The 25376-nt window shown below is 45.8% G+C and overlaps 1 protein-coding gene across 1 annotated transcript in view; it reads right to left on the bottom strand.

Moving 5' to 3' along the window:
- Positions 1–25376, bottom strand: part of LOC309978104 (small integral membrane protein 10-like protein 2A) — a gene marked incomplete at its 5' end in the record, with an annotated part of 129018 nt that overhangs the window by 75851 nt on the left and 27791 nt on the right. The gene's annotated exons all lie outside the window — the stretch shown is intronic.

The raw sequence follows: 25376 nt of genomic DNA, 5'->3' as shown, positions 1-25376 counted from the left end.
GGGGAGTCGCAGCCTAGAGAGTCCGGAAGGGCTCGCGGATCCTTCCCATCCCGGGTTTAGCCCCGGATGCAAATAAAAGAGTTCTGGTCACCGCGTCTCGGGCCCGCGGGAGGCCTAGCTATGCCACAGTAGGCGTCTCGTCTCCTGGGAATGATGCAGCCTGCTGACGCGCGACGCTGTGATCTCGGACCCCCGACTTGCGGAGTGGCGTCCAGATTGCTCCTGCGTCGCGTTCTGGCAGTCGGTTTCCCTTTCTCCCGGGAAGTTCGCCTGGTTAGGGCCACCAACCCCGAAAATCATCCCTAGGCTCGTCCCGGGACTCCTTAAGTTAAGTGGCCTTTGGTCCTCCTGGTCAGACCCCTCGCTAGATCAGGAATAACAGCCCCTTATATTTTTAAAACCCTTGTCTGGTTCGCTGGCACTTCCTTCCCAGCTATTATTATTTTATTCTTGTTAGGTAGGTTTTAACCGTATGGTGTGGGTTCCATTTATATCTCTCCTTGACATATAAAAAAATTGAGATGTAGGACGCGACGTCCGCAGGGTCACTTGGATTACCGGTGGCAGATTTTAGACCAATTTTGGTCTCCTGTTGGCATACCCCGTGTTTCTGCTACTACATTATGCTTCCCTGAAGGAGAGGAACCTTGTTTCGTCTTATATCTTCTGTAATGCTTAGCATAGTCCTCTGGAGAAGGCCTCTTTCTAAGAACCCGAATATCTCGGGTTGTCAGTGTCTCCAAATTTTCAGTGTTTACCTAGTGTTGAGCTATTTGGACAGAAGTTATCCGTATGAATCAAAGAGGAGAAACTGTATGTGGCTCAATTGTACAGTGGGGATGAAATTGACGTCTTTTGTAAATCAGTGTGAGAAACCACTCAGGCTAGGGGACAAGAGCTCTGCATGCCTGGGAGGAAAATAAACAAGGATCACCTGTCCACCTTTTTACATGCAAATGAAGATTACTCTAAGAAGATAAGGTCAATCCATATTTGAAAAGTAAAGCTGCCCAGAAGTGTGCGAGAGGACACTGCGTTGTCTGTGATTGTAAACCTAGTAAAGATGTTTGCTTCACCAGAGAATCATTTTCAGAATGATTCCTTCAAAGCTCTGTTCCTGAGGTCAGGCATTGTCAACCGAATGTTTTAGGACAATGAAGGGGAAGTCAGAGCACTGTTGCTTCTGGACAATTCCCAGGCTTACCTTTCAGCTGAGTCACTAACCAATGAGGACGGTCGGATAAAGGCATTTTCTTTTTCTTTTCTTTTTCCTTTTTATTTGAAATAGTAAGGTTTTTAAACCGTGTGGAGTTTAATATTAATCTGCCAGTTATCCCTTGTAATTGTCTTCAATAGAAATTATCTATAGATTATATAGTTAGCCATTTAGAACGAATATGGACATAAATATAATGATCTCTTCAATTTTTCTTATAGCCTACTATGGCTTTTACGCTTCAAAGAAAAGAGAAAATTCTTGAGAAGGACTAGAGGTTCCAGGAAGACAAGTTGTAATTCACTTAAAACAAATTTCATCACATATTGTTAATATGGTTAGTGGTAAAAGCATGCACTGAGTCATGTTTTCTTTTATAAAACTCTACAAAATTAAAGGTTTATAATTTAAACCCATAACACCCAGATCCCATCCATAGTAATGTCTTGGCTAATATGGTTGAAACACAAAATAAAAAAGAGAAACTATGTAAAATCTAAAGGGCTCTGGTGGCTGGGGCTTGAGTCTGAGGCTACTGTGCTGCTTAGCTGATGCTGAACTGATCCTAGTCAAGGGGACATCACATCAAGGGACACCTCCTGTGGAGCTTTCTTGGCCCAACTCAGAGCTGATGTCAGGAGGTGGGTGTCTAAGGGACAGGATCCTGGTCAGAAACAGCCCAGTCTTCATCCCTGGAAAAGAAGTCCTCACCCACTGAGTCCACATTCCCATTAATCTCCTGTACCGTGTCCCTGGAGAGGACCCTCTTGCTGGGACCCTGACACCCCATGGCTCCTGGGAGAAGTACATAGTCACTGGAAAGAGCACAAAGTCCCCTTCAGCTCCAGATCCATCAAGAACAGTTCTATAAAAGAGGCAGGGGGTAAAGGGACAAAATGGTCGGGCCGAGAACAGGTTTCATGGGGGAGAAGGGGAGCAGGCCTGGCCTGCATTTGAGATGGGGGGAGACAAACAAGGAGGGTGGGGTGACACGTGTGGGTGACAGAAGAAGGACCCTCTGCAAGTGGCAGGAAGGGCCCCCCAAGAGGAGCACTCAGGAGGGGGAAGGGCACTGCGGGGAGACAGTAGCATCTGTCACACCACCCGGGGCCATCATGACTTTGTCTTCCATGGTTCCCTCAGGAGGAAGGAGAGGAAGTCTGGAGACAGAAAATGCTGAAGGTGACGGAAATCACAATGACAACAGCATCGCCCAAACCCAGTCCCTGCTCCTTAGGACTAAACACTCTAAAAAGAGAAGGCAACTGGGGCTTAATAATATCCCAAATGGTGAGGTCACAGTAAAGGAATAGCGGCCATCCTTCCCTGCTGGCTGTAGGGCTCCTGTCATCCAGGGGCCCTCCCTCCACATTGAACAGGACTCCCCTCCCCACCCGGTCTGAGGCTCCCCTCCCTCACACAGAGAAATCTTGTAACTGGGGGCACTGGCAAGGGACGGGTCACCAAAAGGAGCACCCAACCTGGGAAATTCTTTCCTTCACAGCTGAGACTCCATTCCTCCGTGCAAAGACACACAAAGGGGGGATTGGATCACAATAAAGTGCCTGCCAAGCAAGCACACTGCTTCTCTGCTGGCCCTGAACCTGCCCTCTCCGCCCCCAAGAGACACTCTACTGCTGGGAGGCACCGGCCACAAAGAGCCCAGGCCCAGGAAACATTCCCCATTGCCCACTGGCAGGGGCTCCTGCCTCCAGAAGCTCCCCACACAGCAAGCATCCCTTTCGTGGAGGCAGCAGGTGGAATCCCTTCCCCCGCCTAGAATCCCAAGGTGGCCCGGCCTGGGGAAGCTCCTTCCATTTCCCCAGGCAGCATCCCCAGCAGCCTGCGGTAAACCAAGCAAACCAAAACAGCACCGCAGAGGCTTGGAAATTCATGCTGTCCTCCCAAGCGCAGCCCACGGCAGGAGGCCAGGGCCTGCTCGCCAAACCTCAACAGGGCACTGCAAGCTAGAGCAGCGGTCCCCAACCTTCTTGGCTCCAGGGTCCGGTTTCCATGGAAGACAATTTTCCCACGGACGGGGGAGCGGGGGTGGTCCAGGCGGTAATGGGAGCCGTGGGAAGCTGCAGACAAAGCTTCGCTCCCTCGCCCGCCCCTCACCTCCTGCTGTGCAGCCCGGTTCCTAACAGGCCTCCGACCAGGATCGGTCCTCGGCCTGGGGTTTGGGGACCCCTGTGCTACAGTACCCAGCTCCAACAGAACCCAGTGTCTCCTGACACGACACCAAAATGTCCAGGACACAATGGAAGATCATCCTTCATACAAAGAACCAGGAAATTCACAACCTGAATGAGAAAAGACAATCAAGTGACACTAACTCCAAAGTGAATTAGGTGTCAGAATGATCTGACCATGATTGTAAAGCATCGACCATAAAAATAATTCAGCAAACAATTAAATGTTCACACGGGCTTACTTCTAATAGCCAAAAGCTGGAAACCACCCCCAGGTCCTTCCACAACTAGAGAAAGCCCACACACAGCAACAAAGACCCAACGCAGCCAAAAAAATAAAAATAAAATTAAAAAAACAAAAACAACTTAACCCTAATAATCTTTGGTAAATAAAAGCTAGTTTAAGTTTGTTGGTTTAATTAAACATGTTTTCAAAGTTATCAGCATTCAATATAATGCAGATAAACAACTTACAGTCTACCTGGGTTTGTTAGGCAAATAAGTTTACGTTATTTCCGTTGCAAAAATTTGTCTGCAGGAAAAATAGCTTAGGATGATAGCTGACTCTGTCTAATGACTCATGAAGTTTTCGTGAGTAGTTTAAACGTAACTGCTGGGAGCAAATAATTTAGATAAATGTAAGTGGGATAAGAGTTTTTAGGTAAAGTTTTTAATAGTAATTATGTTTTACGGTATGCGTACTTAAAAATAGTTTTCCACATCTCTTTGGTAATTTGAAACCTTAGAATTTTTGCTAATTTAGATTAAATGATGAATAGTAATTAAATATCTAGATCATTTCCAAATAAGATAAAATAATGAAGCATTAATTACCTACTCTTTCTTGTCTTATTACAGAGAAACTAAAGATATATGGGTTTATTAGTAAACATGTCTTGTGCTACACTGAAAGCCCACAGCATGAAAAGGCATGTTTCTAGAAATTATGAAATATATTTATAAATTTGTCCACCTAAAGAATGCTGGTATAACAGACAGTACACAATTGCTTACTTCTTAGTTTTCACTAGAAATTAAGGTTTCTAAGGGTTAAAAATTCTAATTAATATATGTAATCAAAACTACTAGAAATAATAAGGGAAATATCTCTGTATGCAAGAAAAGTAGGGTACATGTTTTTGGCAAGAAAATGTGTAAGGAATGTAGACGCATTTTTGTTGAGGAAATAAAAGTGATTTTGTCCTAAAAGCCAGTTATTTCAGAATGAGAAGGAAGAAAATGAAGAACAAACTAAAATAGACAGAGAAAATTACAGAAGGCTTATTTTTTGAAATCTTGGGATAGGAATTTTATGTGTGGTCAAGCTGGCTAAGATTGGAATTAATGTATTTAAGTTAAAAAATGAGTTTAATATCAAAAGTAAGGTGGTACAAAATTAAAATTAGTTTCTCTCTCTGTAAAAGGACAAAGTTTTTTTAGATTATTGGTCTGATCCTGATAAGAGATTATTAAAAGTTTTTCTTTACCTCTTAAGTGATCTGCCTAGAAAGCAAAGATTTTGTGTCTTATCAAAATTATTTTCTGTGCTTTATCAGGTCTTTGATTGGTTTTCCTCATAATTATGTAACCTTCTGCATTTGCCTTTGAAATCTTTTATTGTCAGTTTGGTTAAATGGATAATTATTGTTTCATAATAGTCTGTGATCTTATTTAGTCAAGTGTGCAAACCTTTTTGATATTTTTGATAAAATTCCCCAAATTCAAATTCTAAATGAAGTCTTTTTGCCCTTGAACTAATTTTAGATTTCCAGAAGGCCCTTGGAACATCTTAAAGGATTTGTTCTCCTGCCTTATTTAAAAAAAAAAAAAAAGGAGGGGGAGGGGAAGAGATGTTAAACTAGCTTACTTGGTATATTGAATTACATGGGAAGTATTGTAAAATAAATAATGATAAACCTTCTTAGGTCATAGTATAAGGGTGACTTTTTTTTTTTTTTACGTGGGCCTCTCACTGTTGTGGCCTCTCCTGTTGCGGAGCACAGGCTCCGGGACGCGCAGGCTCAACGGCCATGGCTCACGGGCCCAGCCGCTCCGCGGCATGTGGGATCTTCCCGGACCGGGAAACGAACCCGTGTCCCCTGCATCGGCAGGCGGACTCTCAACCACTGCGCCACCAGGGAAGCCCGGGTGACTTTTTTAATATAAATTTTCTAGAAACTATAAAATTCCTGAAATTTTGATGTCCTCGTATAATGTTATCAGTCATAATTCTACTTATTATCTTCACTCCACCACTCCTAAAGTAGAAAACTTTTGAACCTCACTCAAGCCATCACACACTGCTGTGGGTTTAACTAGTTGTAGAAAGCTGGACCAGAAGCACCCTTGAAGACCACAGAAGTGTCCCAAGGATCTTTTTTATCCCACACTAGATGAGAATACTTCCTTGCACATAATTTGATATTCGTGGAATAAACTGATAACAAATTTGAAAAGGGGAATGAGTGAAATTGGAAAAGGGAATGAATGAATTGAAAAAGGGAATGTCTTACCCGTCTGACACTGCCCTGGCATTAACTTAGGTTAGTTATACTCCTTGTGTCTATCTCAGAAGACTAGGCCTGCAAGGTAAGGGAGGTGTGCAAAAATCCCCTACAAGGTTTAGAGACAAGAAAAAGACACAGTTAGGACTTCCTGGTGACACAGCAGTTAATGAATCCTCCTGCCAATGCAGGGGACACAGGTTCGAGCCCTGGTCCGGGAAGATCCCACATGCCGCAGAGCGACTAAGCCCATGTGCCACAACTACTGAGCCTGCACTCTAGAGCCCACGAGCTGCAACTACTGAAGCCTGTGCACCTAGAGCCCGTGCTCTGCAACAAGAGAAGCCACCGCAACGAGAAGCCTGCGCACTGCAGCAAAGAGTAGCCCCCGCTCACCGCAACTAGAGAAAGCCTGCATGCAGCAATGGAGATCCAACGCAGCCAAAAAATAAATATTAATTAAGTAATTAATTTAAAAAAAAGACACGGTGCTCAAGAAGGGGAATTCTCTAAACATTTTTTTTTTTTTTTTTTTGCAGTACACGGGCCTCTCACTGTTGTGGCCTCTCCCGTTGCGGAGCATAGGCTCCGGACGTGCAGGCCCAGCAGCCATGGCTCACAGGCCCAGCCGCTCTGCAGCACGTGGGATCTTCCCAGACCGGGGCACGAACCGTGTCCCCTGCATCGGCAGGCGGACTCTCAACCACTGCGCCACCAGGGAAGTCCCTCTGTAAACATTTTTGACGAGGGTTCTAAAGTGTAATCTTACGCCACTGATATGGAGATTGAAATTTAGATCTTTCTAAGTTAGTTCTTGAGATCCCCTAAGAGCAGGGGATCTCAACCTTGGCTGAAAACTAGAAACACCAGGAGAGCTGTTAAAATCTCCTGACGCCCCAACTCCACCCTCAGCGATTCCAGTCCCATTTGTCTGGGGTTTGGCCCAGGCATTTGTAAGGTTTTAAAGCTCTCCAGGTGATCCTAACGTGTAGTCATCCTGCCAGATGAATGGTTCACAGAGCTCAGCCTTGCAACTGGTGATAAATACACAAGCAAATTCATTGTCACCTCCCCTCCCTTCAGAGACCCAGTGGGAAAGGGAAGAGAAAATTCCTACCCAAAGAGGAGAATTAGGGGAATTAGTTTTTTACCACTCCTGACACAGTAAGGGCATGTGTGCACCATGGAAAAGAGGAGTTAATTTTCCCAACAGCTGCAGGTTCTTGGAAACCTGGGCCCTTGCTTTCAGGGCTGGAAGAAGAGCAGGTCAGCAGCTTCCAGGCAGGGATCACGTCCACAGTGAGGTTCATAAAAACCCCATTGCTTCAGGCTGTCCCAGGGAGGGGCCCTGGGGTGAGGCAGCTCAGTCACATGGGAAGTGACCAGGAGGGCAGGGGTAAAGGGTCTGCAGGCAAAAATAACCATCAACCCTTGAAAAATACATGAGCAGAAGACATCCACATGTTGCATCTCCAGCGTAGAGCTGGGGCCTGCCTTATGGAAGGGTTGGGAGCAGAATGCGTCAGTCAAGTTTCTATCTAACAACCAAAGGAAATCTGTGCTCCTCAGTCCTTTCACGTCCCGGTCGGTGGTCATGGAAAGTAGCATAGTCATCTACACACGGGTCACCTGCAGGGGACGAGGAGACGGCGTCCGGATGGACTTGGTGAAAACACCACTGCATTTTCTCTGCATTGGACGATTAAAAGAAAAATAAAATGATAAGTATTCAGGAAAATGTTAAATATTGAATCTGTTTAAAATTCCCAAATAAAATCTGATTAAAAATTTTAAAGAGAAAATTGAACTTGGCTTGAAACCAAGCAGGACACTGAGGGGCCTTCCTGGGTACAAATGCCCCTCTGTGTCCCCCTGTTTCTTGCTTGTAGAAGAAAGGCTTTCATATCCTAGGTGTTCCCCAGTTCCAAAGAGCAGACTCCAGTAGTGAATGGAACAGTAGCGTCACAGGACCCCTAGTGCCTCCTGAAGGGATAGAGATAATAATCTGATGCAGATCTTGAGATGTTCTTTAGAAACTAAGACCCTCCCACCATTCCCACCTAGTGGAGGATGGTGACCACATGCTGACCACGAGCATCTAGACCCCAGACTGGTTGGAACCAGAAGGTTGACTGAGATTCCTGAGACATTACCCTGTTACCTCTCCACCAGCCAATCAGAAGAAGGTCCACAAGCTGATCGGGCCCCCTGAGGCCTTCATCCCTAACACTGTCATTAAAAACCCTAACCTGAATGCCCTAATGATGAACTGTCCCTCCCAAAATGTCAGTAACTGTCTGGCTCCTTATAGGGGCGAATAAGACCCATTTCTGCCTATTTTCAGCTTTCTTCTCCAATCTCATTTCAAACTTGCCTTGTTAGGTTCAATCCCTTGTTTAACCTTTGGATGCCATTTTGCCTGTTTGCTTTTAGATCCTAATTCTGTCATTCCAGATTAAATTCAGAGTAGCAAAAAGGATAAGGAACCATTTACACCTACCTAGTATAACTCCTAGATTCATTCCTGAGAATATGGTCCTCCAGGTCTGCCCTCGTGACCCACATGGCGGCTCTGAAAGAGTCTAAACATCTAGAGATCCTTAGGGAAGCCAGTGGGTCTAGAAATGTCTTTCATCCAGACTTTAAGTGTTGCTTAAGAATGCAACGCACTTGATCTAGTTTCGTACATCACGGGTTTCCAAGTGACAGAAAAAATTCGCTATTTTGTTCATTACGATTTTGGAGTAACTGTAATAGCTGATTCACTGAACCGAATTAAGTTATTCACTAATGCTTAGTTTCATTTCACTTAATTTCATTACTGGAAGTTCAGGTAACAGAGCGGTGCCAAGACTTGTTTCTCCCTAACAGACTGTGATCTGTTAACACCTCCTAAGTCAGAATGTCTGAGATTTTTCCCTCTTGGTTTATGATAAACATGGAGTGAGAGTTAGAGTGACAGAGGCACCTTGAGTTTTACCTACTTCCATGTGCTATTTTCCAGTTAGCCCCCCAAGATAGAGAGCTATCTTGCTTCTGCAGATCAAAGATCTGTAATGATTCACATTATACTACTTCCCAGATAACCCAGTGTGAACAATTAGTTGTCACATCGCCTGGTATGCAGTCGGCATTTAGAAATATTTTCTGATGAAGGTTGAATAAGTAAAATGTTCAAGCTGAGTTTCACTTTAGGTCCCTTTTGTCTTTCTTGGACCTTAGCAAAGAAAACTGCTCAGTATTTTTCTCACAGCCCTTTATTGGACTTGAAGAGAACACTAAAGTCTTTTCTCTTGATGAAATGACTTTTTAAAACTTTTAATAGGAGCACTTTGTAATTTTGCAATTTTGTTTGTAATTTTTTTATGATAATTCGGATAACCAGTCTCTGTATTTTAGGGAAGAACAATGAATACAATAAGCTGAGAAGGCATCACAAATCAAGTGAGGAAGAGGACGGAGAATATTCTTGACCTTAATGTCACCATCTACATGGATTAATTTTTAAGCTAGCCCCATAAAATAGAACTAATAGTTCGAAGAACGGCGTTGTCTGCTTCTCATCAAGATTCAATTCAGTTAGCATTTATTGAATATCTTTCCATTGTGCTCTGGGCAGGTTGAAAGAAGTGAAATACACAGTCCTGCTTTTAAGGAGCTAGTAACTCCAAAGGTGCTGGGCTCTCTCAATAGTTTCTTAATTCATTAAGAACTCTGTTCTGATTTTATATACTCTGAGAAGGCTTTTGCATGAAACACTAATTTCTAGTGTTTACATGCCTTAGAGCTTTGCCTCAGGAGGCAGAGAAAGAGTTGGGGGGTGTGTGAAATTTTTTAGTTGGCCAAGAGTTTCCATTCACTTTGAATCTTTGAATCCTCTCTTTCCTTTTTGCTATTTCATGGTGTTTTTTTCTTCTTTTTTCTGAATACAATCAAAGGTTTTTGCTGTATCCCAAAGAAGTTCATGTAAACTTTGCATATGTAAATGGAATTCCCAGCATAGCAGAGTGGAATGCGTGTTATTGTGAGTAAATGCTTTATAACTTTTCCTTCTATTTATTCTCAATGTCCTTTACAACTCTGTGAATTAGCCCTTTGTGTGAAAATTTTTTCCAGGGATTTTTAAAAAGACAGGCAACAGCTTTTTACAAGTTGCATTAACCATTCTTAGATAACACATTATAAGGTTTTGGACCCAATTCCAATGTGTGTTTGTGGGGGGAAGTTCCCACACCACCAAGGAGCAGCTGGGTGTCCTACAATTCAACTCAACTCTGACACTATCCACCTGGAGATGGCATCAGATCCCACAGGTCAGGGCTCAGACCCACGAGACTGCCCTCCACTTCAGACAGCAAGCACAAGCCCAGGTTTTTAACTGTGCTTCTGACTGACTGGCTACAGATTGGACACTGACGATTCTCTCTGTGGGTTTGACTAATTTGCTAGAGCAGCTCCCAGAGCTCAGGGAACCCACTTACTCACTGGATTAGTAACTGATGGCAGCTTCATACCATGCGTGACCAGGTAGCCATTCCAGGGGTCAAACATCCTTCATCCCTCACCCTTTATCCTTTCTCTTAACAAACCACGTGTTTGTGTGAGCCAGGGCCACTCTAGCAAACCCCTTTTCTCTGACACCGACTAAGGGTTCTGGTCACTGTGTCCAACGTGTGGAGGGCGTCTCCACACCACCGAGTAACTCTCAGACACCAACTAACCTTGGCATGAATCTAATAAGAAAAGTGCTTGAGCTACGTGACAAAAAACTATAAAACTTTAAAGTCCTAAATTAAAGGGTGGAAAACAATTCTATAAAAACATAAATTTTTTTAATGTTTATTTATTTGGTTGCGTTGGGTCTTAGTTGCGGCAGTTGGGCTCCTTAGTTGTGGCTTATGGGCTCCTTAGTTGTGGCTTGCCGGCTCCTTAGTTGTGGCACACAAACTCTTAGTTGTGGCATGCATGTGGGATCTAGTTCCTGTACCAGGGATCAAGACGGGGCTCCCTGCATTGGGAGTGTGGAGTCTTAACCACTGCTCCACCAGGGAAGTCCCATAATTATTTTATATTAACCTGTATATTTAATGTTATTCCCCTCTAAAAATCCCAGTGGAAAGAATTTGACAAGATGATTCTGATATTTTTCAAGAAGAGAAAAATACAGAAGTAGAAAAGAAATTCTGAAAAAGAAGACATAAAGAGGAAAATGATATAACAAATATGTTTTTAATAAAGGTATATTAAAAGAGTTTGGTATTGAAAAAGGAATAGATAATTAAATCAATTGAAACAAATGAGATTCCAGTATGATTCATATGTAAACTGTAATTTAAGATACAAAGAAGACAAGTAGAGTAATCAGTAGATGGCTTTGAGATAATGGCTATCATTTGAGAACAAAACATATTTTATTACATTTTACATAAAAATACAAATACAGAAAAAAATAGGTAACAGTTCTACAGTCTTGCTGTGGGGAATATCATTCTAAGTAAGTACTAGAAAGAAAGGGAAATGAAAAGCAACTTAAAGGGAGTAATATTTGTAAGATATAAAATAACAGTGTTACTATCCATCATGTTGGATACATACTGGATACGTACAATACATAAAAAGCTTCAGCAAATCTGTAAGAAGACAAACAATCCAACAGAAAAGGGTCAAAATGCATGACACAGTGGTTTAGAGAAAAATAAATTAAAATGGTAAAATAACCATTTGAAGAGATGGTCAACTTCACTAATAATCAAAAACGTGTAAATTAAAACAAGACACCACTTATACCATCAGATTTTGAAGAATTCTAGATTGAATACACAGTTTGGTGAATGGGCTGGACAATCAGGTACTTTTAAGCACTGTTAGTGGAAATGTAAACAATGATTACCTTTGTGGAAGGCAGTGTGGACCCTCTGGTCCGGTACGGGGCATATGGTAGGCATGTGATAATTATCCGTTGACTTAATGCAAGATTACTTTTGTGAATGGAAAGAGCATGGACTTTGCTATCAGACAGAGTTGAATTTTATTCCTGGCCCCGCCATTTATTTACTAAGTAAACTTGAAGCAATTTACTTCTTTACGCTCCAACTTCCTTTTCTAGAAAATGGAGCTACTTCCTATTAGAATTGTGACAAATAATGAAACAACGTATGCAGGGTTTCATCTTATGGCTGCCAAGTTTATGTGCCGGAAAAATGGAAGACACTATTCTCTCCCAAAGATTTCCCTGGCTACCCAAGAGAATTCCATATCCTCAGAAAAGTTTACCCAGCCTCCTTTCACATTCTCCTTCCTGGTCATCCAAGCACCTCGCTGTTTAAATCCAGCCATCCTAAATCTGCCCTTTGATTCTTCTCTTTCATGCTGCCAAGAGTTCATTCAGATCTTCCAATGAAGGATGATTTTCCACCATCACATCAGCCTTTTAATAGACTCACCAACATTGCCTTTTGTGGGTTGAATTGTGTCCCCCAAAAAGATATGTTTAAGTCCTAACCCCTGCCTCCTGGGAATGTCACCTTATTTGGAAATAAGTTCTTTGCAGATGGAATCAAGTTAAGACGAGGTCAAGATGGAGTAACGCAGGCCCTAACCCAACGTGACTTGGTGTCCTTATAAAAAGAGGAAATTCGGGCGCAGGTGCACGCTGGGCGAGTGCAACGTGATGATGGAGGCCGAGGGTGGAGCGAGGTGCTTCCAAGCCAAAGGATCCCAAGGATGGCTGGTAACCACCACGAGCCAGGAAGAGGCAAGGAAGTAGCCTCTCCTAGAGCTCTCAGAGGGAACACAGGCCTGCTGACACCTTTGTCCCAGACTTCCAGGCTCCAGAACTGTGAGAGATTAAATTCCTTCTACTGAGTCTGTGGTACTTTGGTGAGACAGCCCTACGAGACTAACACACTGCCCCCAAAAGGTCATTTGACTCCGATTTTTGGCTTAGTAATAATCTGTGGATCAAATGGAGGCAGCACCAGGTTTTGATAATTCTGGATAAATCCGCTAAAATATAATCTTGGTTTTCCAACATGAAGCCAGGCTTAGAAAAGGGGAGAATATTTAAGGATGAGATGGGTTAAAAAAAAATCTAAGGAAACAAACAACAAAGCAACAAACTAGTTCTCTCAGGCTGCCTGGCCTCAGGAAAGATGGTTTCAGGAGTAGATTCCCCACCAGGGAGCCCCAAAGCCCCACATTTCCCTGGCAGCGTGCCAGAGGGTGGTACGTTCTTAGTGTCCGTTCAGGTGCTTCTGGGGCTGCCAGGTTCTTTTCTGCTATGCTGCCTAGTGGGGAGGATGTCTCCCACGGGGGGCAGGGACACGACAGCAGAACAACTTCACCATCATGTATCACGGCACAGGGTCGCATCCCAGATACGTGTCAGTCTTGCCCTGACAAGGGGAACGGAATTATCATGATGTGTTCAGAATAACTGACACTCACACAGGTGCTGCGTTCCTTGAACACTTGCTACAGGTCCTCGTGTTGGGACTCAAGCCTCAGTGTCTGCTGGATGACCATCTCCTGCCAGTCATGGTGCCAGCATCGCCACTGCCTCTGATTAGGCCCCAGCTCTCTGTGCTGCACAGTGGCAGCTGAAGCTTCTGTCCCCACCATCCTCACTGCTCTTTAGTGAGGTTCCTGGAGGGGCAGCTTGCTTTCTCGGGGCTTACTGTTAGCTTTAAGAATTTGGGATGAATTACGGCAGAGCTGCACCTGAGGATTACTTGGTGGCTCCACCCACCGTCACACCAAAAGTGAATCTTTTTATGAATGATTAGGACACAATCAAGGACAGAGCCCAGGTACACTTCAGCCCTCCTCCTGTTACCGACCAGGGTTCTTGGCCTTCCCCAATCAATAGAAATTGACTAGAGGCCAGAAAAGAAATTCAGGCAAGGCTTCAGTGGGGCCCCTGCTACAGCAGGGGGGAGCGAGAAGTAGCGGGTTCCCTCACTCACTCCTGGAGGGCAGGCGAGCCGGTTCCTTATATGGGGAGGGTAGGGGTGTGTCCAGGGGTTTGGCTTAGGTGGTGCGCCCACCCCTTTGGTGGTGTCGAGTGCCGGGGGCGTGTGCAGTACCCTGTTTTTGCTTCAGCTCTTCAGAAGTGGCAGCTGGGTTTTTTTGGCTTTTTTGTAGCTTTTTGTCCGTAATCTGCCCCCACTGCGCATGCGTGCAGTGATTTTTAGTCCCATGTAGTTTCGTTGTATTTTGTTGCTCCTGGAGACATCTGTCCAGGTGCAAGCTCTGCAGCCCTGCAGCAAAGGGGCCCAGGTCCCAGCCTACCTCATTTCTAGTCCTAGAGAAGATTCCTTAAGACGTGCCTCCCAGAGGTCAAAGGAAGCTTTCTCGGTGGGGGAAGAAGGGGGCCATTAAAAAAATTCATTAGCATCAAAATTCTTACCATGTCTTCCAGCAGGTCTAGCAAATTCTCTAATGCCTAGGCTTTGTGATGCGTGCCTTTATAATCCTAATGTTCCTCTGTTACCTACACACATTGGGCCCCTAGCCGAGACCTTCCTGGGCACACAGGTATTGGAGAGAAGATTGGAAGCCAAAGTGGACTCAGCCTGGAGAAACTGGAAATTTATGACAGCATCCTGAATATGTTCAACATGTTAGTACAGAAGGGTAAAGTTTTCTAGAATTAGAATTCTTACAATTAAAAATGACACCTGGGGCTTCCCTGGTGGCGCAGCGGTTGGGAGTCTGCCTGCCGATGCAGGGGACACGGGTTCGTGCCCCGGTCCGGGAGGATCCCACATACCGCGGAGTGGCTGGGCCCGTGAGCCATGGCTGCTGGGCCTGCGCGTCCGGAGCCTGTGCTCCGCAACGGGAGAGGCCACAACAGTGAGAGGCCCGCGTACCGCAAAAAAAAAAAAAAATAATAATTGACACCTGTATCTTAACCTTGAGGCAATTTTGACATATTATAAGGGTCAGAGTAGTAGCCAGGAACTGGAAGGTTTCCCTAGGCAGTCAAGGGCGTTTTATTATCTCATCTAATTTAAAGAATGATGTATTACCCCTACTCTAGTGACTATTTTGCGTTATGGGAGATTCACTTTTTATTGGTCACAGCTTTAGGAAATATCACAAAGGGGGAGTGAGCACGTATGTGTCCCAAAATCCAGAGAGGAGAATGCTGAAAATCAGAGCCAAGGGACACTTAAAGCTTCACATGCTTTCCCCCTGTGTTTGATGCCAGTAACGGAAAAACAGCGTTGTGTGCCTTGAGTGGAGATTCTAATGAGACGGTACAGCAGTGACCCCGAGGCTGTTCTCCCTGGGATTTTTGTGAATTAAGAAACTAAGACTACCAGAGGGGAAAACTTTCCCAGTGGATAGCTCTTCTAGCTTGAAAACTATTAGTCCAACTAAAAACTGAAATTTTAAAACCAAAGGAGGTAGTGGCAAGGTGACATCAGGCACACATGCTCCACTAGAGATAGAGTGTGTATAACAGGGCCCAGAGAGCATCCTTCTAATACACGTTTGCCTGAAGACAGAGAGCTATCTGATGGGAAATTGTACGAGTGAGGATGTGAGAAGCACATGTCTTCGATTGTTTTGGATACATTTTCCCTTTTCTAAAATCATGGTCTAAAAATCTTGCAATATTGTAATTTCATTTGTCAAGTGGGAAACCCCAAAGTGGAGGTGACGGATTTCAGGAAGTCCTCACAAACCTTCCAATTCTGTTTCTAAAACTCTGCTGCTTCTGCCACAAATCCTAAGACAGGAGACTCACACAAGTTAATTTTATTCTGAAGAGAAACACAGTGGAAAACAGAGGTCTGAGTTGCCTCATCTCCAGTGGAGTTGGAGCTGATAAGATTTTACTTAAAAATTCGCTACTTCGGGGCTTCCCTGGTGGCTCAGTGGTTGAGAGTCCGCCTGCCGATGCAGGGGACGTGGGTCTGGGAAGATCCCACATACTGTGGAGCGGCTGGGCCCGTGAGCCATGGCCGCTGAGCCTGCGCCTCCAGGGCCTGTGCTCCAAAACGGGAGAGGCCGCAACAGTGAGAGGTCCGCGTACCGCAAAAAAAAAAAAAAAAAAAAAAAAAAAAAAAGATTCGCTACTTCTATCCTGCTTTATTTACTGGAACACTGGTATAAATCCTGAAATAGAGGGAAAATAAAAAGGAAATGGTCTCTTCTTTCCCACTGGATGTTTTCCCTGCTACAGCCCTTCTCTCTCAATTACACACACACACACACACACACACACACACACACACACACACACACACAACCATTTCGTTGGCCTTTCTATGGAGGTGAAGGGTACCTGTCTGGAGTTTCTGTCTCGTCCATACTGCTGTGTCCATCAGAGTTTAGAGTGGGACACAGAAACCACCGAAGGCAATTCACGTAGAAAGGGATTTAAGGCAAGATATTCTGTTAACAAACTCTTTGCAAGAAAACAATTTGGAAGTTTAAAACAAAACAAACAAACAAAAAACCCCAACTAAACATGCAATTACTATATGGCCAAGCAATTACACTCTTGGGCTAAGTGAAAACTAGAGTCACAGAAAAACCTGTACATGAATATTCATAGCAGCTCTATCTGTAGCAGCCCCAGACTAGAAGCAGCCCAAATACCCTTCAACGGGTGAATGGCTGCACAAACCTGGGGCATCCACACCATGGATTGCTACTCAACAATAAAAAGGGATGGGCTGCTGATACACACGACTGGGATGGACCCCCAGGAAACTTAGGCTCAGTGAAAAAAGCCAGTTCCCAAAGACTGCAAGCTGTATGAGTCCATTTATAATACTTTTTGAAGTGACAAAACTTGAGTAGTAAAGGGCAGATTAGTGGTTTCCAGGGATGAGAGATGGGGCTGTAAAAGGGCAGCAGGAGGCATCCTTGTGTTGCCAGATATTCTGTATTTTGATCTTGGTGGTAGATAAGCGAACCTATACATGTGATAAAATGGCATAAAGCTAAACACACGTATGTACAAATGAGTACAGGTAAAACTGGGGAAATCTGCATAATAGAAGCAAATTGTATCAATGTCAATATCCTGCTTGTGATGTTGCACCGTAGTTTTTGAGCATGTGACCATGGGGGAAATTGGGTAAAGGGTGCATGGCATGTCACTGCATTATTTCTTACAAATACATTTTAATCTACAATGATTCCAATAAAAACCTTGGTTTAGAAAAAAAAAAACTTTGTAAGGAGTGGAGGAACAGAGGCTAGAGGGCTATCACTGGGCTGCTGATGTCAAGGGCACACCCCCAGAGCTCCAAGCCAGAATTTAGGAAGCTGCTGCCGCCACCACCCTGACCGGCTCCGGTACTCATGGTACTCATGCAACTTGTGATAGACCTAAACTTGGAACCTAACTGCCGAAAACTTTTCTACTATGTGACCAGCAGGAGAAAGATGGTGCCTGTTTCCCTTCCACCTGTCATAGTCTGACTGGTGGAACTCAATTTCCAAAACCCTGGATGCAACATAACCTGGGAAATGTGGGCTTTAGCACTTCAGTTTTTCCAAATAGAATATGGAATGGAGTTGGAAGAGCGAATCATGGTTTTTACCCTAACCAGCTACTAGCTATGTGACCTTGGCAACGCTTTTTACAAATTACAATCACCATTCTTAGATGACATGTTATATAAGGTTCTGGACACAATTCCAACGTGTTTTGGGGAGGGTTTCCCATACCACCAAGGAACATCAGCTGGGTGTGTCCTAACAACGCTACTCAATTTTTTTTTTTGGCCAGGGATTGACCCCACGCCCCCTGCAGTGGAAGTGTGGTGTCTTAACCACTGGACCGCCAGGGAAGTCCCAGCGTAACTCAATTCTGACACTTGTTACCAGGAGGTAGCCGCCTCTATGCCAAGGAGAGAGGCTACAGAAGGAACCAACCCTGCTAACACCTGATCTTGTTCTTCCAGCCTCCAGAACTGTGAGGAAACAAAATTCTGTTGTTTAAGCTCTCAATCTGTGGCAGCTTCAGCAAACCAATATACTGCTCTACCACTGTTCTCGGGCCCTCTCCAGATTCTGGGACAGCAAGACCATAGAAATGAGTGTCGCTCCCACAAGACTCCTAGGCGAGCAAAGCTTTTTATTGGAAGGAGAGCTGGTGCGCGAGGGAGAAGGTATGAAAGAATGCCAGCTCCCCGAGGACTTTCAGGGAAGGGGTTTTAAAGGCCATGTGAGGGAGGGGATGCAGGAGCCTGTGCTCAGGTCTCCAATTCGCTGGCGTCAAGGTGAAGTTTAGAGCATCATCAACCATCTGGTTTCAATAGGTCTGGGGTCCACATGCTTGTAGTCAGCAGTTTTCGTCTGCTTCCTGCAAAAACAAATTAGGAATGTGTGTCAGGCCTTTATCTATATCTTTCAGGGAACCGGCAGTTCAGTGGTTCTGCTAGGTGGCGGTTTTACAGTCCTGCTTTTGTTCTTTGGAAACTATGTACATTCATCAGTGGAACAGAGATAATCTTCTACTCCTGTGGGTCTTTGGTTATTGTCTCAGAAGGCCAAGCCTTTAGGTGCTTTGTTTTACTGGGCCTGTCAAGCCCACTAACTCAAGGCCATTCCCCAGTCCTTTTCCAAAACGGCTGTACTCCTGTCTTCCTGTCTCATCACCTTTCTTCAGAGAATTTTTCTAGAGAAATATCCTTCTTTTTAAACCTCCCACTGTATTTCTGAACTACCATTTCCCTCAATATTTTGTAATTATTTTATTTGCAGGCCCTAAAATATAATTGCTTTTCTTTCCATGGGTCTTCCACTGTCATGCTTCTTACCAGGACAGGCCAGCAGTGTGATCGGAGGTCTCGGCTGCCAGATAAACTTGGCACGTCCTCCCTAAGGATCCACTTTTTCAGCAATTTGGGGGAATGTTAAATAATTTATCTGCAAATTAATTCAAAGCATATTTACATTAAAACAAACATAAGTTTTTAATAGAATCTAGTAGATTTCAAAGACATTTCTTGCTTATAGCGAGTTGCCCTAGTGAGAGGGTTTCCTCTCCTCTGCCTTAGGGCCTCTCTGTTCACCAGTGATGCAGCCCTCTGCTGGGGCTAGTAACAGACCTTCCTTTAGTCATTCTCTGAATGGAACGGACAGGGGAGAGGCAAGTGAATCCAGAGACAAGTCTATCCATAAAGTTAAGGCATATTGCTGACATGCTTAGGGGACAGAGAGATTTTTAATGAAATCCTGAGCTCTTCTATTTTGGGATTTGAAGGGTGTAAGGGTCTTTCCCCCTACCCCCACCCCCATTTTTTGTACGGGCCCTGCCAGCATGTGGGATCCTAGTTCCCCGACCAGGGATCGAACCCGCGCCCCCGCCTGCAGTGGAACCGCGGAGTCTTGACCACTGGACAGCCAGGGAAGTCCCAAGTCTGTAACGGTCTTGCAGGTTAGGTTGGGCACCTCCTAGTCACTCAGTTTGTGATTTCAAGCGCTGGTCTGTGCTGATCCGTTGGGGAGAGGAATATGTACAGTGCAGAGAAGCAGAGCAGTGGGCACAAGGAAGTTCCTCTCTCCTCCCTGGTTCCGGCCAATGCTTAGGTACACACACCTGCTACCCTGCCAGCGTCTAAGTCAGCTCCTCTCCTCTCCCTGCCCTATGTGCAACTGCCACATGGAAGCCAAATTCGACAGACGTCAAGCTAGGACGCCACCTTGCATCTGAATTACTTTTTGAAATTCGGCATGTCCAGGTTTACTGACATGTGCAGTCTTTTCAACATTTCCTTCTGCTGCACAGCACATGGTTGGGGTCAGAAACTTTCGTCTTGCTCTGCCAGTCCTCTGACTACAGCATTTTGAATCGAGTTACTTGGAATCTCGTGCCTGGTTCCAAGCCTCAGAAAAACGCGAGAAGATCCAGAAAGCAGGTTAGGCGTGAGGCCGGTCATTGCCTCTATCCGTGACCCCATTCAGGGCCCTTGTAACTCTAGTGCCCTTCAGGAAACAGAGAACCAGACTCCTCAAAGGGCACTGCAGCAGGTTTCCAGGAATTACTTATCAAAGCCGATGACCCAGGGGCCGTGACCCGATTCGGACGGGATTCAGGGCTTTCTCCTAAGGGAAATGTCTGCCCCTACTTCTTCCCAGCATCCTCGGATAGTGTGACGATTCCTGGGAGATTCAGGAGGGTGGAGGGGAGGACGTGCAGCGTGAGATGGTGAAGTCAGGCCGCCGACGGCCCGCCCCGTCCACTGCCAGCCCTTGCAAGCGGCATGCCTGGCATAAAGACCCGGCATCCCAACCTCTCCTGAGGATCTGGATAAGCTCGCGCAGGCGCGCCCGACGCCCCGCCTGGCGCGCGCGCTGCCGGAAGTGGGCGGGGCCTTCCGGCGTGGAGGGCGGGGCCTGCCGCCGGCGCGGCGGTGCGTCGTGCGGTGATGCAGCTGACGCTGCGCCCGCCAGGCCTGCCAGGCGGCCCTGTCAGAGTGCGGCGGCGGGCGGCGCGGGGCTGGTCCTTGCAGCCGGCGAGGAGGCTCCTGCGGCACACCCCCGTCGGTCGGCGCCTCTCTTCAGCGCGCGCGGACATGGCCCAGGCAGCGGCGTGCTGCCCCAGCGCCCGCGGCTCCGGGGACGGCGAGACTGGCAAGCCCAGGAAGGTGGCGCTCATCACGGGCATCACAGGCCAGGTGAGCAGGGGCGGGGGCCGCGGGCACGTGTGCGCTCGGGGCGCCGGGGGGGCGGCCGCGGGGGCGCCGGGAGCTCGGGCCGCGAGGAGGCCGGTGCCCGCGCGCGGGGCTCCCTTGCTGCCCGGTCCCCTCGCCCGGGTCCCAGGTCGCGGAGGAAGTAAGACGGAGCGGTGCTGTGCAGTCACAGACCAGGAAATGTTTTCTTGTTTTGTGTTTTCTTACACGTTAAAAGCCACCTCGCAGGAACTTCCGAGACCGCGGCCGCACCTGGACGTGGGGCAGGCTGGTCTGGGCTCGGGCCAGGTCCCCTCCCTGCCCCAGACCCTCAAGAGTGTCCGGAGCCCGGCCCGCGAGCGGCGGGCGGCGCCGGGGCCGGGCCTCTCGGGTCCCCCCGGGCGGTGGCGGTGCCGACACCCAGGAAGTGATGGGGTGAATAAAGGTGATAATCCTAATGCGCACGCAGGCTGTGCTTATTACGCGCAGTCACTTGGCTGATAGGACCTCATTTAGTTTTCCCAGCTGCTCTTTGAGGCGGTGCTCTTATGATCTCCACTTCACAGATTGGGAAACCGAGGCCCGCGGTCAAAGCGCTAGGAAGTGTCCAGTTGGGATTCACACTGCTGTCAGACTCTCTGGCAGGAGAAAAGAGGTAGAAACTGTCTAGGCGTACAGTCAAAGGGCGTTAGACAGTTGTAACTGCTGGATACCTGATTACTTCTTAGTTACTCATGCATCGTGCTGTGTTTAAGGTAATTACAGTAAACCCCGTTTTGAAAACTGGTGGGAGGGACAGGGATCTGAGGCTGAGTAAGAGAACCCTCAAAGTCAGTCAAGGGCCTGCATACTTTCAGTATTATGGAGAAATTAGTTAAGCTGTTCGTGTAACTCTGTTGGTATGGCTTATGCCTAAATCCATGCAGGTTAGAAGGTAAGCCTTATTTAGAGCCGGGAGTGCAGTGGTCGGGTTGGTGCTGAGTGGCCTCCTCCAGGCTGTCTTCCTGAGCTACTCCCTGGCCAGACAGTTTTGGCTCCCCACTTCATTTCCACCTTAAAACCCCTGCTTGAGGGTCAGGCTCCTTCTAACCTCTGCACCAGTATCTCCCACTTCCCTCCAACCCCACCCTGTGCATTGTCCCCTCATTTGTTGGGTGTTGTGCTGGCTTCTGCAGCCCCTGGTACAGTGCTGAACTCTGGTTGCCACGTAAATCCCTGCTGGTGGAGTTTACTGCTCTGCTTCGCATTTATCTCCCAGGACAGTGACTCCCGCCGTGGGTCTTGGAGCGCTGTGAGGTTGATGCAAAGCGTCTGGAGAGCCATACCTGCTGTCCAGTTTCTTAGTCGTGTTGGGTGAGAGCTTGTTGAGCTACTCATTCTGCTGAAAATTTTATATATTCCTATGTAAGAGGCAGGTACAGTTTTTGTCCCCATTTTACACCTGGCTTAGTAAGTAAAGTTAAGTATGTTCCCTGAAGGCGCACACCTCATGAGTGTCAGGGCTGAGATCTGAACCCAAGAGTTGCTCTAGCCATTTTGTTATACTGCCTCTGTGGTAAGCCACATTAAGTTACAGCCCTGTGTGTGTGTGTGTGTGTGTGTGTGAGAGAGAGAGAGAGAGAGAGAGACAGAGACAGAGACAGAGACAGAGACAGACAGAGACAGAGACAGAGACAGAGACAGAGATGGGGGAGTAGGGGAGAGAGAGGGACTGTTTTACTCTAAGAAGAGGTCTCAGATTCAAGATGAGGTTGAAACCGCTACTCTGGCCCTTAGGGCTGTCGTGGCCTTTGTGCTAAGATAGGCTCTTGCATGGGTTGTCCCACGTTCGCCCTTGAGAGTGCGTGCAGGTGGCCGGGTACCTGTCTGCTGTGCATCTCTAGTGCTCACTGCCAGCAGTCACTCCAGCTTTCTTCCTCCTGTCTCTTCCTGACAGTAGTTGTGAATCATTCCCGGAGTTTTTTTTACCTTATTAAATCACCTCAAAGAAAACCAGGCTGTGCTCTGCATTGCCGCTTCAAGGCCCTCCGCCAGCCATCCCCAGGGCTCACCTCGTGGTCTAATTATGCTTGCTCTTTGCTACACCCGGGGAAATGTTATTGCTGGTCCCTGAATATTGCTGCCTTGTACCTCCGTGGGGTCATTATTTTGCACCTGAATGCCCTCACAAGTCTTACTCCTTTTAACTCAGCTAAAAGCCTCAGCCAAATGCAATCATTCCAGGCTTTGTATTTTCAATTCTTTGTATTTACAGATGTGCAATCCATGTTGGCTACATAGATAGTTTACATAGCTTAGTTCTTTGGTTTCTTAACTCCTTTAGGGTAGAAACCTTCTTTTGAGCTTACTACCTCCCATGTGACTTCACCTAGTGGGCTTCCAAAATGTTGACTTACTCTTCCCATGAACAGAACTTGTCTCTGCGGTGTGCCTGCAGGGTGCAAGGCTTGCTTTGTGGCTGCTGGGAGCCAGAGCCTACGTAAGCTGTACTCTCTGCCCTCCAGGATCTCACAGTTTTTGAGGGACTTAATGCACATGTCAAAGTCCGTATTTTACAAATATGTTAGGGGCCGCATGCCTGGTTCATCCAACCTCACTGAATGCTGGCAGTAGCAGGGGCTGTGTTTGGGGAGAACAGCGTGTACAGGATTGCAGAGAGGGGAGAGTTTGGGGGGCCATGAGGACCAAACATAGTAATAATGGGAGGAAAGAGAATTTATTACATTTTGCACCCCTTGCTTATTTCCAAAAAGATTCTGAGATGGCTTCAATAAAAAAAAAACACAGCGTTGGACCATCCTAAGAAGAATGAAAAAAATAGGAGTCTGCAGTGAAGGCTGTAGAAAGATGGAGGTAGTGTCCCCAACACTGAGGACAGCTGCCAGGTGGGCATGAAATTCAGCTTTGAGCTTCGTGACCGTCGAGGCAGAGTGGGTGGGCATGTGGAACTTTGTTAGTACTGAACTCTCGGGGACACAGAGCAACATGATGCGCAATGAGCTCGATGAGTCATCTCCTCAGGACGCTCTTGTTACCCCCACGGACTGTGGGAGCACATTTTTCGGTAGGTGGAGACTTTAGAGAACTGAATGGTCAGCGTTTGTGGGTTTTTCCCTTTCTGATATCTGTTATGTCAAGCTAGTCTCTTCCAGGAGCATAGGCAAGTTGGAACTGTAGATTACCTTGTCAAGTGTCCTTGGTACGAAATTAATATTGGTGTTTTAAATATGGAAGAACTGACACGTTGAGGTCCTCCACACCTGCAAGTAGCCTAGGTTTTCCTTAGGAAGCGCTTTAGATGTGGTCAGACATCTAAGCAAACACCAAGTCCAGAGTTCTGCGCCATGACACATGGAAGGCAAAGTGTTTATCTTTAAATGGTTGGAAAGTTAGTCCTGGTCAAGAGGAGTTAACTTGTCTGCTGTTGGCAGACAACACATTTTTACCAAGTCTTGCGTAGAGGAAAGAGATGGACCCTTTGAGCTGTCAGGCAGATTATTTAAGCCGTAATATTTTGTTTCAGAATTTTATTTTTATGGCCTTATTTTTTATTTTCACTAATTTAATTATTTTCTTTTGAGCATGTTCTAGCTGCCATCAGACAACCATAGCCTTTAAAGAGAGCATGTTTAAAACAGATACCCAGATTCCCTAGACTTAGGTGGCTCTCACAGGCTTTATCTTCTTCATTTAAGATGCTGGAAAATGGTAATTGAGAATTGGCAGGAAGTACCATTCTTTCCACAGTTTTCCTTATCCCTTTTAAATAATGCTTCAATGGGATCATAATAGATGACGGGGATATTACGTCTTCTGGTTTTACTTTCTAATCCATATTTGGTGTCCCGCAAATGTCTGCATTCCAGTATTGGCATCAGAATCATCACTTGTGTAGATAGAGATTTCGTGAAATGTGATGAAGTCTATTAAAATAAGCCTATTTGATTGGCAATGGCTACATGGAATCGTGGAGCCAAAGCTGTGTCCAGTTCAAGGGAGAGGCCCATGATAGATTAGTGATGTCTGCCTGGGAGAGGGATGGGAGTGATGGCACAGTGCTATGTTTTTACAGGATTGTGAATCCTTGGGTTTAGGAAAAAAGTGTCTTAATCACTTATCCCCTGTATCTAGCATAACTGGTAAAGGTTAGGTACTCAAAATATTTCATAATTAAGTCTTTACTTACTGATGTTTATTATCTTGGAGAAAACTTGCCTGGAAGTTGTAGAAGTCTGTAGAAATGAGAACAGAATGCAGTTGTTGGTGGTTGGGTAGAAGCAAGGCATTTCAGGGTACTGTGGGGGAATTGGACAGTGTATACCCAACATAGTTGCAATTTAGGAGATAAAATGATTTGTTGTAACTTCAGATTTAAAGGATTTAGAAAATACCCATTTCAGGGAAAAAAAGTAACATATCCAGTTTTGTATGATAGATTTCCTACCGTTTTTGTACTCATGTTAACCATTGAATTAAAAAAAAATATTCCGTTGTCGTGTGTGTTGAGATCTTCGTACTGGAGTTAAATAACCATCATTGTGTGGAGGAGGAGGGGAGGCTGAGAAGGTGTGATTCCCCAGGTCACACAGCCGGTTAGCACGGGGGCTAGGACTGATCAACACTGTCCTTCACTGACAGCAAAGGGGCTGCTTTGAGCCAGAAAAATTGGGGTAAAGGAGTCTATAGTAGTGAAATGTGGAGGATGGTGTTCTGTAAAGTTGAATAATAATAACTTACACCTGAAAAGCCATCAAATCTATTTCAGTATTTAAGGAAAAGGTGACTTTATGTTAAGTTTTATAACATTTAACATCTTATTTTGACA

The sequence above is a fragment of the Leucopleurus acutus genome, assembly GCF_964270905.1.
Source record: "Leucopleurus acutus genome assembly, chromosome: X".
NCBI classification, from domain to species: domain Eukaryota; kingdom Metazoa; phylum Chordata; class Mammalia; order Artiodactyla; family Delphinidae; genus Leucopleurus; species Leucopleurus acutus.
The sequence above is the reverse complement of the archived record's forward strand: the minus strand, read 5'-3'. Positions and strand labels throughout refer to the sequence as shown.